This window comes from Salvelinus namaycush, chromosome 8 (assembly GCF_016432855.1).
Source record: "Salvelinus namaycush isolate Seneca chromosome 8, SaNama_1.0, whole genome shotgun sequence".
In the NCBI taxonomy this organism is placed as follows: Eukaryota; Metazoa; Chordata; class Actinopteri; order Salmoniformes; family Salmonidae; genus Salvelinus; species Salvelinus namaycush.
The window spans coordinates 9,184,908-9,202,097 of NC_052314.1; positions in this window are offsets into that span (position 1 = coordinate 9,184,908).

The window sequence follows — 17,190 nt, forward strand, 5'->3', positions numbered from 1 at the left end:
AAATGTATTGAATAGTCACCCACCAGGAAACATGGAGTCAGACGTCATAAGGGCTTTCAACAACGGGCTAGAAAATGGTAATAAAATCATTTAGATTTACCTCCCCCTAGATACAAGTAAATGGGAAACAAAACTGTACACACTTATGTTCCTCTTAGTGTGCGTCATGAGGTGGATTTCTAGATAAACTCTGCATTGCGGTGGCTCAATAAGTTGACTGATAGTATGGAAGGATAGGGATAGCAGGGGGAGGATGGCGATAGACGGTGCGAGAAAGAGAGAGGGGTTTCTGACTGAGTTGAAAGACAGAATTCTGCCAGTTTCTCCATGTGACCCCGGTCTAGGCTGGCGGAGAAGTGAACTGCTGCCTAAACAGCACTGAACACTAACTGCAGCCAGGCTGGGATCTCTTGCTCTCTCGCCAGGCACACTCTGCGTCTCGCCATGGTTGTTACATTGACTTAGTGTGAGGGGGTTGTGGAGAGGTTTATGCACACAAACACACACAGGGTGGAAACAGCTGTTAATTTGTTGCATGATGGATATTTTTCTCCCTAATGTCCTCGAGGAAACAACTCAGAATGAGCCTGGATGGTCATTAGTGTGACTATACCTGTGAAGTAAATACATATAGAAAATGGAGAGAGAGTGTGTCTGTATGCGTGTGTGCCTGTTTGCGTGTCTTGGTTGTTTGTGTGAAATTGTCATATCTTTGCAGATGTGACAGCGAGTGGAAAATGACCCTGCTTCATTGCCATGCTGGTCCAGACAGCACTGTAATGTATGACCGGCATAACAGTGAGCAAAGACAGCGGTTGGGAGAGGAAGGGAGCAGACATATCTCCTCATCATGCCAGGGGCAGTGGTATTAAAGTGCTGGTGTAGCTTTATTTTTCTGCTCGCTGTCATTTTATGTAACGAGCCCATTAAACCGGGTGGCGTCTAATTTGTCAACTCCCTCGCAAATGTGTGTTCGTCAACAAAATGGGGCGTGCACCAGCATTTGGTGTCATTGAAGGTCCTTTAAGATAACAAAAGAGCACGCACTGGCTTTGTGTCGCAAATCTGTATTGATAATAGAGTTGTGAGCCTTGGAGACAGGCTGCTAGCTTTCATCGACTTGGTAAAGCCCTGAATCGAGGTCATTTCCCCCCTTAAGTTTATTGACCTGGATTTTTAAACAGATATTGCACTAACAAATGCTTTCATTTGTGTCACAAAATAATTGTATTTAAACCGATAAATCAGATTCTCCACTTCTTGTCTAAGCTTATGCCTAATTAATTTACTTCTAGTCTCTTTCAACCGCTAGTCTCTTTCACCCCCTGACAACAAATTCTGACTTATTGAATAGACAATGCATTATCTTAGTGTTGGAAATGAATGTCTGGCAAACCATCCTTACATTGGCCGATTGCAGCCGGCACAGCACAGTCCACACACTTATTCAGAAGTTGAATGACTTATTCAGTCATTTACTAAGAATCTTACACTTTCTTCATAAAGATCTGTAACATCTTGAAACCTGCAAGATCACTAAGGGGGCTTTCTGTTGTACGCTTGTTTGGGGTTTTATTGGTGCAAAAAGTATTATTATCAGGGTCTCAGTTGTAGCTTCATGATGATTTTTTTGTATTTATTAAGCGACAGCAATGGCAACAGCTAGTCTTACGGAGGTTCGACACATAACGAAAAATACATTACAGACAGAAGACTTTATTTCGTTATAGTTTTTTTCTGCATTAGTACAATGTCTCACTGTTCATTTAAAAAAAAATATATCCGGCAAGTCGGTTAAGAACAAATTCTTATTTACAATGACGGCTACACCGGCCAAACCCGGACGGCGCTGGGCCAATTGTGCACCGCCCTATGAAACTCCCAATCACAGCCAGTTGTGACACCCTGGTTCAAATCCATGCTGTGTCAGTAGTGACGCCTCTAGCACTGAGATGAAGTGCCTTAGACCGCTGCACCACTCGGGAGCCCCTTGTTGTTGGCATTTCCTGCTTAAGTTTGCCCACTTTGCCAATGAAATAATAATTAAAATAATTGGCAACATCAAATGGTTTTGTGATGAATAAGTCATCTGATTAAATTAAAGATGGAGTTGAATTTGTCTTTCTGGCCATAATTTAATTTAAAGTACTCCAAAGTTTTTTCCCTGCATTATTTATATTATTGAACTTAGCTTCATAATACGGTTTCTGCTTCTTTTTGTTGAGTTTAGTCTCATAATTTTTAAATTTGCAGTAAGTCAGCCAATCAGATGTGCAGCCAGACTTATTAGCCACTCCTTCTGTCCCATCTCTTTCAACCATACCGTTTTTAAATTCCTCATCAATCCATGGAGCCTTAACAGTTCTAACAGTCAGTTTCTTAACAGGTGCATGTTTATCAATAATTGGAAGAAGCAATTTCATAAATGCATCAAGTGCAGCTTCTGTATGCCCCTTACTGTTCACATCAAACCAACAAATATTTTTAACATTATCCACATAAGATTTACAGCAAAAGATTTTGTATGATCTCTTATACACTATTTTAGGCCCAGAATGTGGAACGTTGTCTTTCCTGGATATAGCCACTATTGTGATCACTGCATCTAAATGTGTATGGATACCGCTAAAGAACAAATTTAGAACAAAGAGTGCTGTGTACAGTTGAAGTCGGAAGTTTACATACACCTTAGCCAAATACATTAAACTCTGTTTTCACAATTCCTGACATTTAATCAGAGTAAAAATTCCCTGTTTTGGACCATTCCTCCTGACAGATCTGGTGTAACTGAGTCAGGTTTGTTGGCCTCCTTGCTCGCACACGCTTTTTCAGTTCTGCCCACACATTTTCTATGGGATTGAGGTCAGGGCTTTGTGATGGCCACTCCAATACCTTGACTTTGTTGTCCTTAAGCCATTTTGCCTCAACTTTGGAAGTATGCTTGGGTTCATTGTCCATTTGGAAGACCCTTTTGCAACCAAACTTTATCTTCCTGACTGATGTCTTGAGATGTTGCTTCAGTATATCCACATAATATTCCTGCTTCATGATGCCATCTATTTTGTGAGGTCCACCAGTCCCTCCTGCAGCAAAGCACTCCCACAACATGATGCTGCCACCCCTGTGCCTCACGGTTGGGATGGTGTTCTTCGGCTTGCAAGCTTCCCCCTTTTTCCTCCAAACATAACGATGGTCATTATGGCCAAACAGTTATATTTTTGTTTCATCAGACCAGAGAATATTTCTCCAAAAAGTACGATCTTTGTCCCATGTGCAGTTGCAAACTGTATCTAGCTTTTTTATGGCGGTTTTGGAGCAGTGGCTTCTTCCTTGCTGGGCGACCTTTCAGGTTATGTTGATATAGGACTCGTTTTACTGTGGATATAGATACTTTAGTACCTGTTTCCTCCAGCATATTCACAAGGTCCTTTTAATGTTGTTCTGGAAATTATTTGCACTTTTCGCACCAAAGTACGTTCATCTCTAGGGGACAGAACGCGTCTCCTTCCTAAGCGGTATGACGGCTGCGTGGTCCCATGGTGTTTATACTTGCATACTATTGTTTGTACAGATGAACGTGGGTACCTTCAGGCATTTTGAAATTGCTCCCAAGGATGAACCAGACTTGTGGAGGTCTACATTTGTTTTTCTGAGGTCTTGGCTGATTTCTTTTGATTTTCCCATGATGTCAAGCAAAGAGGCACTGAGTTTGAAGGTAGGACTTGAAATACATCCACAGGTACACCTCCAATTGACTCAAATTATGTCAGCCTATCAGAAGCTTCTAAAGCCATGACATAATTTTCTGGGGTTTTCCAAGCTGTTAAAGGCACAGTCAACTTAGTGAATGTAAACTTCTGACCCACTGTAATTGTGATACAGTGAATTATAAGTGAACTAAACAATTGTTGGTAAAATGACTTGTGTCATGCACAAAGTAGATGCCCTAACTGACTTGCCAAAAGTATAGTTTGTTAACAAGAAATTTGTGGAGTGGTTGAAAAACAAGTTTTAATGACTCCAATCTAAGTGTATGTAAACTTCCGACTTCAACTGTATGTGGTGTTCAGGGGCAATGGGGTGTTTGTGCTGGAGAATGCAAGTGAATTACACTTGTATTGAGAAAGCTTACTAGACAGAGTTGATCTGTGTCATGCAGTGCTGGGCTTCATTTAGCCTCCTCTGCCATGCTGTGGCTGCGTTTACACTGCACTTCCCACAGTGCTGCATTTGCATCACACATACCAACATCCATAGGGGTGATGACTAGGGCCCCACAGCTCCTAGTGAAGTATTGGCCTCTTAAACACACACACACACATCACACTCCGTAGGGGTGACGGCTAAAGCCCCACAGCTCCTAGTGGAGTAATGCACAATTGTGTTCTACATCACCCACTTCGTATGATGTTATATCCTTTTTTGGGTTTGTTAACAAAATGGGTCACAGGCCAGCGTTTGGTGCCATTGAAGGTCCTTTCAGATAACAAAAGAGAACACACTGGATTTGTGTGGCAAGTCTGTATTGATAATAGAGTTGTGAGCCTTGGAGACAGGCTGCTAGCTTTCATCGACTTGGTAAAGCCCTGAATCGAGCTCATTCCTCCCACTAAGTTTATAGACTTGCTTTTTCAAATATATTTTACACTAATAAATTGCTTTCATTTGTGGCCCAAAATACTTTTATGTTTGTGGTTATTTAAACTGATACATCCTTTCCAATAGTAAGGTCTTACTGATTCCCCCATTTTTGTGTAAGCTTCAGCTAGTAGCCTAGCGGTAAAAGAGGTGAGCCAGCAACTGGAGGGTTACCAGTTCGAATCCCTGGTCAGATGCAAAAAAGTGAGCTAGTAACCAGAGGGTTGCTGGTATGAAATCCTAGATGCCATTGCCTGCCGTTGTGCTCTTGAGCAAGACACTTAATCCCCCACAACAGCAGCGCCCAGTGTGGCAGCCTCCTGCACCTCTCCAAAACCTGTGTATGTACACTGAGTATACCAAAAATTAAGAACACCTTTCTAATATTGAGTTGCAACCCCTTTTTGCCCTCAGAACAGCCTCAATTCTCTGGGGGAGGACTCTACAAGGTGTTGAAAGTGTTCCACAGGGATGCTGGCCAATGTTGACTCCAATGCAGTTGTGTCAAGTTGGCTGGGTGTCCTTTGAGTGGTGGACCATCCTTGATACACACAGGAAACTGTTGAATGTGAAAAACACAGCAGCGTTGCAGTTCTTGACACAAATCGGTGCACCTACTACCATACCCCGTTCAAAGGCACTTAAATCTTTGATCTTGCCCATTCACCCTCTGAATGGCACACATACACAATCCGTGTCTCAGTTGTCTCAAGGCCTAACAACCCTTCTTTAACCTGTCTCCTCCCCTTCATTTAGACTGATTGAAGTGACATCAATAACGGATCATAGCTTTCACCTGGTCAGTCTATGTCATGGAAATAGCAGGTGTTCTTAATGTTTTGTATACTCAGTGTTTGTATTTCAGAGGGCTTGGGTTAAAAGCGGAAGTCAAATTTCATTTGGACCTTGTGTGTAATTGACCAATAAAGTGATCTCCATCTTAATTGCTCTTGGTACTGATTCTAAATTAGCAAGTCAATCTCAAATGGATTTGGCACATTGCCTACTTTAATACATTTATCAGATATGACCCAAATATAGCTTGTGTTTTTCAGAACACTGCTGGGAATTTTGCACATGGAGCATTTCTTTAGCAGAGGCTCAATTCAATTTCCAATTCCTGAGAACATCTGACCACAGAACCTTGCCACCAGCAGGGCCTGGGGTCTTGAATTCTCTCAGGTGAAATTACCCTACATTGACTGGCTCTACAGTCTTGCTTGACAGGTCATCTTTTTCCAGAGGCAGCACGGTGAAAAAAGCTGCTCATTCTATTACCTTAAGGTCCATGTCACAACCTTTCAAATGCTCTGGTCCCTCCACTTTATTAGGTTAGGCACCATTATTTTAATGCAGGTGTCCATTTTCTCTCAGGTGTATTAAAGTTCCCTAACCTTTGTTTCCTTCTGACCGTCTCAGTAAGCTGGAAGTTAATCAAGTCCAGTCACAATGACACGGGTAAGACAAATATCTTCCAACCCAACAGCATTTTATACAGATGGACATTGTGAATGATCAACTGCATTTCCAATGTATTTAACTGAAATTGATAATCATAGGTTCCTGTGTGTCTTATTGTGAATGAGTGGGATTTGATTATGCCTAATCAAGTTACTTCATCTCTTTCAACCGCTGCCTGAAAGAGAGCCTATCTTCTATGTAAAACTACCTCATCCCCCGACAACAAATTTAGACTTGAATAGACAATGCATTATTGCATCATAGTGTTGGAAATTAATGTCTGGCAAACCATCCTTACATTGGCCGATTGCACCAGGCACAGCTGTATTATACAGGGCATGTTTGAAAAGAGACCTAGGTCTCTGTCTCCCCGTTAAAATGAAGGTTAAAAATAACATTTAAAGTCAATAAGAAGTCCACACATTTATTCAAAGTTTAAATACTATTTATACAGTCATGTACTCAGAATATTACACTGTCAACCAAAACAGACGAATCTCCACATCATTCTTCATGACGATCTGTAACATCTTGAAACCTGCTAGATCAATAAGGGAGCTGGCATTCTGTTGTACATTTGTTTGAGGTTTAATTGGTGAAAATGTACTAATATCAGGGTCTCAGTTGTAATCTCATGATGAGAGAATTCTGAGTGTGTGGTGTTGAGGGGCAATGGGGGTGTTTGTGCTGGAGAATGCAAGTGAATTACACTTGTATTGAGAAAGCTTACTAGACAGAGTTGATCTGTGTCATGCAGTGCTGGGCTTCATTAAGCCTCCTCTGCCATGCTGTGGCTGCGTTTACACTGCACTTCCCACAGCGCTGCATTGGCACCACACATACCACACTCCGTAGGGGTGACGGCTAGGGCCCCACAGCTCCTCGTGGAGTAATGGCCTCTCAAACACACACACACACACACACACACCATACTCCGTAGGGGTGAGGGCTAGGGCCCCACAGCTCCTAGTGGAGTAATGGCCTCTCAAACACACACACACACCATACTCCGTAGGGGTGAGGGCTAGGGCCCCACAGCTCCCAGTGGAGTAATGGCCTCTCAAACACACACACATACTGCTCTCCACTCCATAAGGGAAACCGCACTCTGCTACAGTCAGCAACTCTCAGGGCTCCTGTACTGTAAATTGGGTAGGCATAAATGAAGGAGGCACCTCCAGCTTTAAGAATGCAGCATTAAGAGTGCCCCGCTGATACGTTGAGCTTCTAACGGGTCTGGAGGTGAACCAAACTGCACACACCGGAGTTCAAGAGTTGAAGGGGTGCCTAGTGCTTATGGAGGGGAGGGTGTCACAGTGGCTGATGAATCGGCATAATTCGGTTCTGCTGAGCTAAAGTTAAAGGATCTTGGATGGATGGAGGATCATCTGTCTTAATGGCTGCCTGGTGGACAATTCAGAGAGGATGGTCAGAGAGGAATTGGGAATGTAGGCAAGATTCCTCGCAAAACGAGGATGCCTGAGTAGATGGTGTAATTTGAAAAGAAGAGAAGGGATTGGTCAATGGGTAAAATACTCTTGTACTTCAGCCTCTTCTTTTATTGGTCTCTTTCCTGGTCCTAATCTAGGAGGCCAGACGGCATGTATCATATTAAAGAGCCCTTCTCTCTTCCCCCAAGTAGAGGATGTTTGAGTGCATCTCTATCTGCAGCAATGTCCTACTTATGCACATCGAGCTAATTTACAGTGAGTGGAAAAGGGGTACCACTCAAACATTACACACAGCTATCTCAGGCAAGATCGTTTCACATCCCCTTAAGTAATGCATAAGGACATACATCATTAAAATTTTATAATATCTTGAAAATATCACTTAACCTTACTCAAACAGCATATTCCATAGTACTCCTTTTTAATTCATGAAATTAATGATATTGAGAAACTAGCATGTTAAGAATGATTCTCGCTCAATTGTTCTACTGTACTTCTCCTCATAGGTGTTCTATTTCAAGAGGCTGACAATGTTCTCTGCACGTTGTAACCCCATCCTCAAGGGGCTCATGAAAATCTCTAACTACAGTTAGACAAACTGAACGTTTAAGAAGCATCCTTCATCTCAGCTGCACGCATAAGACCATTCTGAGACTGGATTTGAGGGAAAACTAGAGTAGAAAATGAAAAAGTATTTTGCGGAATACACAGAGGGAGACAGTGGATTGGCGATTGGAGTGATGGCGTTGTTTGCTTTTGAAATGACATGAGTCAGGATGTCTCTTAGTCCCTTGACAAATATGCCCAATCTGACAGAATGCACGCTGAGAATTTGCTGAGCTTTTAAGCAGATACCGTGTCAGAACAGTTCAAACATTATTTCACACACCAAGTCATATTTAAAAAAATTGCTCAAAGATGTAACAGTGGTGGACCAGTCAGTGACACAGCTTCTGAAACAGCTCTAACTTCACTTCAAGGCAATTTTCTGAAAGACTATTCTACAAATGTACTCAGTCTTTGATTGCTCCATATTATAGCAGCTGCATTGTTACAACATGTATACTTTCTAAGAAATGTTTTCTTAGATCGGCTTTATACAATAGTCATTGTTTGATTTGAAATGATACAGTTACTATGCGGTTTTATTTTTTATTTCACCTTTATTTAACCAGGTAAGCTAGTTGAGAACAACTTCTCATTTGCAACTGCGACCTGGCCAAGATAAAGCATAGCAGTGTGAACAGACAACAACACAGAGTTACACATGGAGTAAACAATAAACAAGTCAATAACATGGTAGAAAAAAAGAGAATCTATATACAATGTGTGCAAAAGGCATGAGGAGGTTGGCAATAAATCGAATAATTACAATTTAGCAGATTAACACTGGAGTGATAAATCATCAGATGATCATGTGCAAGTAGAGATACTGGTGTGCAAAAAAGCAGAAAAGTAAATAAATAAAAGCAGTATGGGGGTGAGGTAGGTAAATTGGGTGGGCTATATACCGATGGACTATGTACAGCTGCAGCGATCGGTTAGCTGCTCAGATAGCAGATGTTTAAAGTTGTTGAGGGAGATAAAAGTCTCCAACTTCAGAGATTTTTGCAATTCGTTCCAGTCGCAGGCAGCAGAGAACTGGAAGGATAGGCGGCCAAATGAGGTTTTGGCTTTAGGGATGATCAGTGAGATACACCTGCTGGAGCGCGTGCTACGGGTGGGTGTAGCCATCGTGACCAGTGAACTGAGATAAGGCGGGACTTTACCTAGCATAGCCTTGTAGATGACCTGGAGCCAGTGGGTCTGACGACGAACATGTAGCGAGGGCCAGCCGACTAGGGCATACAGGTCGCAGTGGTGGGTCATATAAGGTGCTTTAGTAACAAAACGGATGGCACTGTGATAAACTGCATCCAGTTTGCTGAGTAGAGTATTGGAAGCTATTTTGTAGATGACATCGCCGAAGTCGAGGATCGGTAGGATAGTCAGTTTTACTAGGGTAAGTTTGGCGGCGTGAGTGAAGGAGGCTTTGTTGCGAAATAGAAAGCCGACTCTAGATTTGATTTTGGATTGGAGATGTTTGATATGAGTTTGGAAGGAGAGTTTGCAGTCTAGCCAGACGCCTAGGTACTTATAGATGTCCACATATTCTAGGTCGGAACCGTCCAGGGTGGTGATGCTAGTCGGGCGTGCGGGTGCAGGCTGCGAACGGTTGAAAAGCATGCATTTGGTTTTACTAGCGTTTAAGAGCAGTTGGAGGCCACGGAAGGAGTGTTGTATGGCATTGAAGCTCGTTTGGAGGTTAGATAGCACAGTTTCCAAGGAAGGGCCAGAAGTATACAGAATGGTGTCGTCTGCGTAGAGGTGGATCAGGGAATCGCCCGCAGCAAGAGCAACATCATTGATATATACAGAGAAAAGAGTCGGCCCGAGAATTGAACCCTGTGGTACCCCCATAGAGACTGCCAGAGGACCGGACAACATGCCCTCCGATTTGACACACTGAACTCTGTCTGCAAAGTAGTTGGTGAACCAGGCAAGGCAGTCATTAGAAAAACCGAGGCTACTGAGTCTGCCGATAAGAATATTGTGATTGATAGAGTCGAAAGCCTTGTCCAGGTCGATGAAGACGGCTGCACAGTACTGTCTTTTATCGATGGCGGTTATGATATCGTTTAGTACCTTGAGCGTGGCTGAGGTGCACCCGTGACCGGCTCGGAAACCGGATTGCACAGCGGAGAAGGTACGGTGGGATTCAAGATGGTCAGTGATCTGTTTGTTGACTTGGCTTTCGAAGACCTTAGATAGGCAGGGCAGGATGGATATAGGTCTGTAACAGTTTGGGTCCAGGGTGTCTCCCCCTTTGAAGAGGGGGATGACCGTGGCAGCTTTAGACAAACTGATCCCCAATCCTTGGGGATCTCAGATGATACGAAGGAGAGGTTAAACAGGCTGGTAATAGGGGTGCGACAATGGCGGCGGACAGTTTCAGAAATAGGGGGTCCAGATTGTCAAGCCCAGCTGATTTGTATGGGTCCAGGTTTTGCAGCTCTTTCAGAACATCTGCTATCTGGATTTGGGTAAAGGAGAAGCTGGGGAGGCTTGGGCGAGTAGCATCGGGGGGGGGGGGGGGGGGGGGGCGGAGCTGTTGGCCAAGGTTGGAGTCGCCAGGAGGAAGGCATGGCCAGCCGTTGAGAAATGCTTGTTGAAGTTTTCGATTATCACGGATTTATCGGTGGTGACCGTGTTACCTAGCCTCAGTGCAGTGGGCAGCTGGGAGGAGGTGCTCTTGTTGTCCATGGACTTTACAGTATCCCAGAACTTTTTGGAGTTAGAGCTACAGGATGCAAATTTCTGCTTGAAAAAGCTGGCCTTTGCTTTCCTGACTGACTGCGTGTATTGGTTCCTGACTTCCCTGAACAGTTGCATATCGTGGAGATTATTCGATGCTATTGCAGTTCGCCACAGGATGTTTTTGTGCTGGTCGAGGGCAGTCAGGTCTGGAGTGAACCAAGGGCTATATCTGTTCTTAGTTCTGCATTTTTTGAACGGAGCATGCTTGTCTAATATGGTGAGAAAGTAACTTTTAAAGAATGACCAGGCATCCTCAACTGACAGGATGAGGTCAATATCCTTCCAGGGTACCCGGGCCAGGTCGATTAGAAAGGCCTGTTCGCAGAAGTGTTTTAGGGAGCGTTTGACAGTGATGAGGGGTGGTCGTTTGACCGCGGACCCGTAGCGGATACAGGCAATGAGGCAGTGATCGCTGAGATCTTGATTGAAGACAGCAGAGGTGTATTTGGAGGGCAAGTTGGTCAGGATAATGTCTATTAGGGTGCCCATGTTTACGGATTTAGGGTTGTACCTGGTGGGTTCCTTGATGATTTGTGTGAGATTGAGGGCATCTAGCTTAGATTGTAGGACTGCCGGGGTGTTAAGCATATCCCAGTTTAGGTCACCTAACAGAACAAACTCTGAAGCTAGATGGGGGGCGATCAATTCACAGATGGTGTCCAGGGCACAGCTGGGAGCTGAGGGGGGTCGGTAGCAGGCGGCAACAGTGAGAGACTTATTTCTGGAGAGATTAATTTTTAAAATTAGAAGTTTGAACTGTTTGGGCATAGACCTGGAAAGTATGACAGAACTTTGCAGGCTATCTCTGCAGTAGATTGCAACTTCTCCCCCTTTGGCAGTTCTATCTTGACGGAAAGTGTTATAGTTGGGTATGGAAATCTCAGAATTTTTGGTGGCCTTCCTAAGCCAGGATTCAGACACGGCAAGGACATCAGGGTTGGCAGAGTGTGCTAAAGCGGTGAGTAAGACAAACTTAGGGAGGAGGCTTCTGATGTTGACATGCATGAGACCAAGGCTTTTTCGATCACAGAAGTCAACAAATGAGGGTGCCTGGGGACATGCAGGGCCTGGGTTTACCTCCACATCACCCGAGGAACAGAGGAGTAGTAGGATGAGGGTGCGGCTAAAGGCTACCAAAACTGGTCGCCTAGAGCGTTGGGGACAAGGAATAAAAGGAGCAGATTTATGGGCGTGGTAGAATAGATTCTGGGCATAATGTGCAGACAGGGGTATGGTGGGGCACGGGTACAGCGGAGGCAAGCCCAGGCACTGGGTGATGATAAGAGAGGTTGTATCTCTGGACATGCTGGTCACAATGGGTGAGGTCACCGCATGTGTGGGAGGTGGGACAAAGGAGGTATCAGAGGTACGGGGAGTGGAACTACGGGCTCCATTGCAAACCAAAACAATGATAACTAGCCTGAACAACAGTATACAAGGCATATTGATATTTGAGAGAGACATACAGTAAGGCATAAAGTAATTGCAGGTCTTGATTGGGAGAGCTAGCTAAAACAACAGGTGAGATAACAGCAGCTAGTCAGCTAACACAGCAACAGCAGGTAAAATGGCGATGACTAGGCAGAGAGGGTCGGATTAACTACACACAGAGCCTGAGTTAAAACACAGAGCCGACAGATAAAACACAAATAAACAGAATGGAGCACCGTGAATTAATGGACAGTCCAGCAGGCATCAGCTATGTAGCCAGGTGATCATAGTGTCCAGGGGGCAGCCGTAGATGGAGCAGGGAAGCCGCCACTACGCTAGCACGCAGCGTTTAAAGTTAGTAGCCCGGGGGTGGACTGCTCAGACGGAGGGGGTCTGCTCAGACGGAGGCCGGTTGAGGGCACAGCGGATGGGGTATTTGTCGGCAGACCAGACGTGGTGGTGCGGCGGGGCTCCGTGTCGACAGAGAATCCAAGCAAGATGGCGAAAGAAGTATTGTAGAATTTTGTTTGCTAACTGGTGCTAGCTTCGTGGCAGTGGCGCTAGCTGCAAGCTAGCTGTGAGGATCAGAAGTAGTGGCTCAGGGATTACGGCAGGAATCCGGCGTTATGGAGAGACAGTCCGATGCTGGTAAATTGGTGAGTAATATCCAGGCTAATAACAGGGCTGGTGTCTGTGCAGAAGGTAAAAGCTGCTAGTAGTGGCTAAAAATGACTAAATAGCTTGTAGCTGATTAGCTGGTTAGCTACTGGGGGTTCTTGAATGTGTTCCAAAGTTAAAAAATAATAGCGATTCCGTATCACATTGGGTGAGGTAGGTTACCGGAAGGTATAATCGAATAAAAAATCGAAAAGAGATAGATTTAAAAAAATATATATATACAAAAAATACAAAAGTACACGAGAGGACGAAACAAAACACGCCTACACTGCTACGCCATCTTGGATCAAGATGGTTACAGTGCAGACTGTCAGTTTTAAATTGAGGTTATTTTTCATCCATATTGGGTGAACCATTTTGAAATTACAACACTTTTTGTGGATAGTTCCCTCATTTTAGGGGAGCAAAAGTACAGGGACAAATTCACTTAAGTGCATTAAAGTAATAAGTCGTTAAGCATTTGGTCCCATCTTCCTAGCACGCAATGACTACATCAAGTTTATGACTACACATTTATTGGATGCATTTGCTGTTTGTTTTGGTTGTGTTTTAGATTATTTTGTGCCCAATAGAAATTAATAGTAAATCATGTATTGTGCCATTTTGGAGTAACTTTTATTGTCAATAAGAATTTCTAAACACTTCTACATTCATGTGGGTGCTACCATGATTACGGATAATTCTGAATGAATCGTGAATAATGATAAGTGAGACAGTTAGACGCACAAATATCATACCACCAAGACAGGCTAACCTCTTACCATTACAATAATGGGAGGTTAGCATTTTTTGAGAAGTATGATATTTGTGCGTCTATAACTTGGTCACTCATCATTATTCACGATTCATTCAGGATTATTCGTAATCATGGTATCATCCACATTCATGTAGACGTTTCTGTGGCATAGCGGAATTAACATGTCCTTAGATTAGAATAAAGCACACACCACAAACTGGTCGAGAGTTTCAAGTTCCTCAGTTTCCAGATCACTAAGGATCTATCATGGTCCACACACTGCAACACAGCAGTGAAGAGGGCACGACAACGCCTCTTCCCCCTCGGGACTTTGAAAAGACTTGGCATGGGCCCTCAGATCCTCAAAGACTCCAGCCAGCCAAGTCATAGACTGTTCTCTCTGCTACCGCAGGCCAAGCGGTACCTACGCAACAAGTCTGGAACCAACAGGACCTTGAACAGCAACCCCGAAGCTATAAGACTGCTAAATAGTTAATACGGGTAGCTATTTGGTTAACTATTTGCATTGACCATTTTTGCACAAACTTTGACTCATCATATACGCTGCTCCTACTGTTTATTGTAAAGCTGTAAAGGAATGGGCAATTGGCATGCTGACAGCAGGAATGTCCACCAAAGCTGTTGCCAGATAATTGAATGTTCATTTCTCTACCGTAAGCCGCCTCCAGCATCATTTTAGAGAATTTGGCAGTATTTCCAACCGGCCTCACAATCGCAGACCACATGTAACCACGCCAGCCCAGGACCTCCACATCCAGCTTCCTCACATGCGGGATTGTCTGAGAACAGCCACCCGTTCAGCTGATGAAACTGTGGGTTTGCACAACCAAAGAATTTCTGTCAGAAACCAACTCAGGGAAGCTCATCTGCGTGCTCGTTGTGCTCGCCTGGGTCTTGACCTGACTGCAGTTTGGCATCGTAACAGACTTCGGTGGACAATGGTGGAGTTGGGGTTATAGTATGGACAGTCATAAGCTAAGTACATCAAACACAATTGCATTTTATCGATGGCAATTTGAATGCACAGAGATACCGTGATGAGATTGCAATCACCACGTCTCAGCATGATAATGCACAACCCCATGTCGTCTGTACATCTGTACACAAATCCTGGAAGCTAAAAATGTCCCAGTTTTCCATGGCCTGCATACTCAGACATGTCATCCATTGAGCATGTTTGGGATGCTCTGGATCGATGTATACGGCAGTGTGTTCCAGTTCATCGGACCATGCAATGTTTTTCAAATCAATTGTCCAGTGTTGTGATCGCGTGCCCACTGGAGCCACTTCTTTTTACCTGATAGGAGTGAAACTTGGTGTGGTCATCTGCTGCAATAGCCCATCTGTGACAAGGACCGACGAGTTGTGCGTTCTGAGATGCCGTTCTGCACACCACTGTTGTACTATGCCGTTATTTAACTGTTTGTGGTCTGCCTGTTAGCTTGCACGATTCTTGCCATTTTCCTTCAACCTCTCATCAACGAGCCGCTGACTGGATGTTTTTGGTTTGTCGCACCGATCACGGTAAACCATACACTGTCATGCGTGAAAAGCCCAGGAGGCGGCCGTTTCTAAGATACTGGAACCGACGATCATAACACGCTCGGAGTCGCTTACAGTAGGTCTCTTGTTTTGCCTATTCTAACAGTAAATTAATACCTCGATGCCTGTCTGCCTGCTTTATGTAGCAAGCCATGGCCATGCGACTCACCGCCTGTAGGAGCGAACCATTTTGGTGAACGAGGGGTGTACCTAAAACTGGCCACTGAGTGCATGTACATATCTACCTCAATTACCTCATGTCCTTGCAAATCGAATCGGTTCTTGTACCCTGTGTATATAGCCAGGTTATCATTACTCATTGTATATTTATTCCTTGATACTATTTTTCTATTTCTCGCCCTCTATGCATTGTTAAGGGCCAGTAAGTAAGGATTTCACTGTTAGTCTACACCTGTTGTTTACAAGGCATGTGACATACAAATTCCATAACATTTGATTTGAGATTGTAATTATATCCTTCCAAATCCAAGGCAGACCAGAGCTCTTCATCAAGCGTATATTTTTATTGTTGAAGACACACATCTTAGATCAATCTTTTACTTTCAGGCAGACACTGGGGATGCTATGTGACCTCTAGTACTAGCTGCAGTGTTAAGTCAATGGTACGAGGGAGTATACCAGACGTTTTAGAAAAAATCACTACACAATGACATCTATACCAGAATGCATCACCACAGCAGCATGACATCTATACCAGAATGCATCACCACAACATCTATACCAGAATGCATCACCACAGCAGCATGACATCTATACCAGAATGCATCACCACAACATCTATACCAGAATGCATCACCACAGCAGCATGACATCTATACCAGAATGCATCACCACAACATCTATACCAGAATGCATCACCACAGCAGCATGACATCTATACCAGAATGCATCACCACAACATCTATACCAGAATGCATCACCACAGCAGCATGGCATCTATACCAGAATGCATCACCACAACATCTATACCAGAATGCATCACCACAGCAGCATGACATCTATACCAGAATGCATCACCACAACATCTATACCAGAATGCATCACCACAGCAGCATGACATCTATACCAGAATGCATCACCACAACATCTATACCAGAATGCATCACCACAGCAGCATGACATCTAAACCAGAATGCATCACCACAGCAGCATGACATCTATACCATAATGCATCACCACAGCAGCATGACATCTATACCAGAATGCATCACCACAACATCTATACCAGTATGCATCACCACAGCAGCATGACATCTATACCAGAATGCATCACCACAGCAGCATGACATCTAAACCAGAATGCATCACCACAGCAGCATGACATCTATACCGGAATGCATCACCACAACATCTATACCAGAATGCATCACCACAGCAGCATGACATCTATACCAGAATGCATCACCACAGCAGCATGACATCTATACCAGAATGCATCACCACAACATCTATACCAGAATGCATCACCACAGCAGCATGACATCTATACCAGAATGCATCACCACAGCAGCATGACATCTATACCAGAATGCATCATCACAGCAGCATGACATCTATACCAGAATGCATCACCACAGCAGCATGACATCTATACCAGAATGCATCACCACAGCAGCATGACATCTATACCAGAATGCATCACCACAACATCTATACCAGAATGCATCACCACAGCAGCATGACATCTAAACCAGAATGCATCACCACAGCAGCATGGCATCTATACCAGAATGCATCATCACAGCAGCATGACATCTATACCAGAATGCATCACCACAGCAGCATGACATCTATACCAGAATGCATCACCACAACATCTATACCAGAATGCATCACCACAGCAGCATGACATCT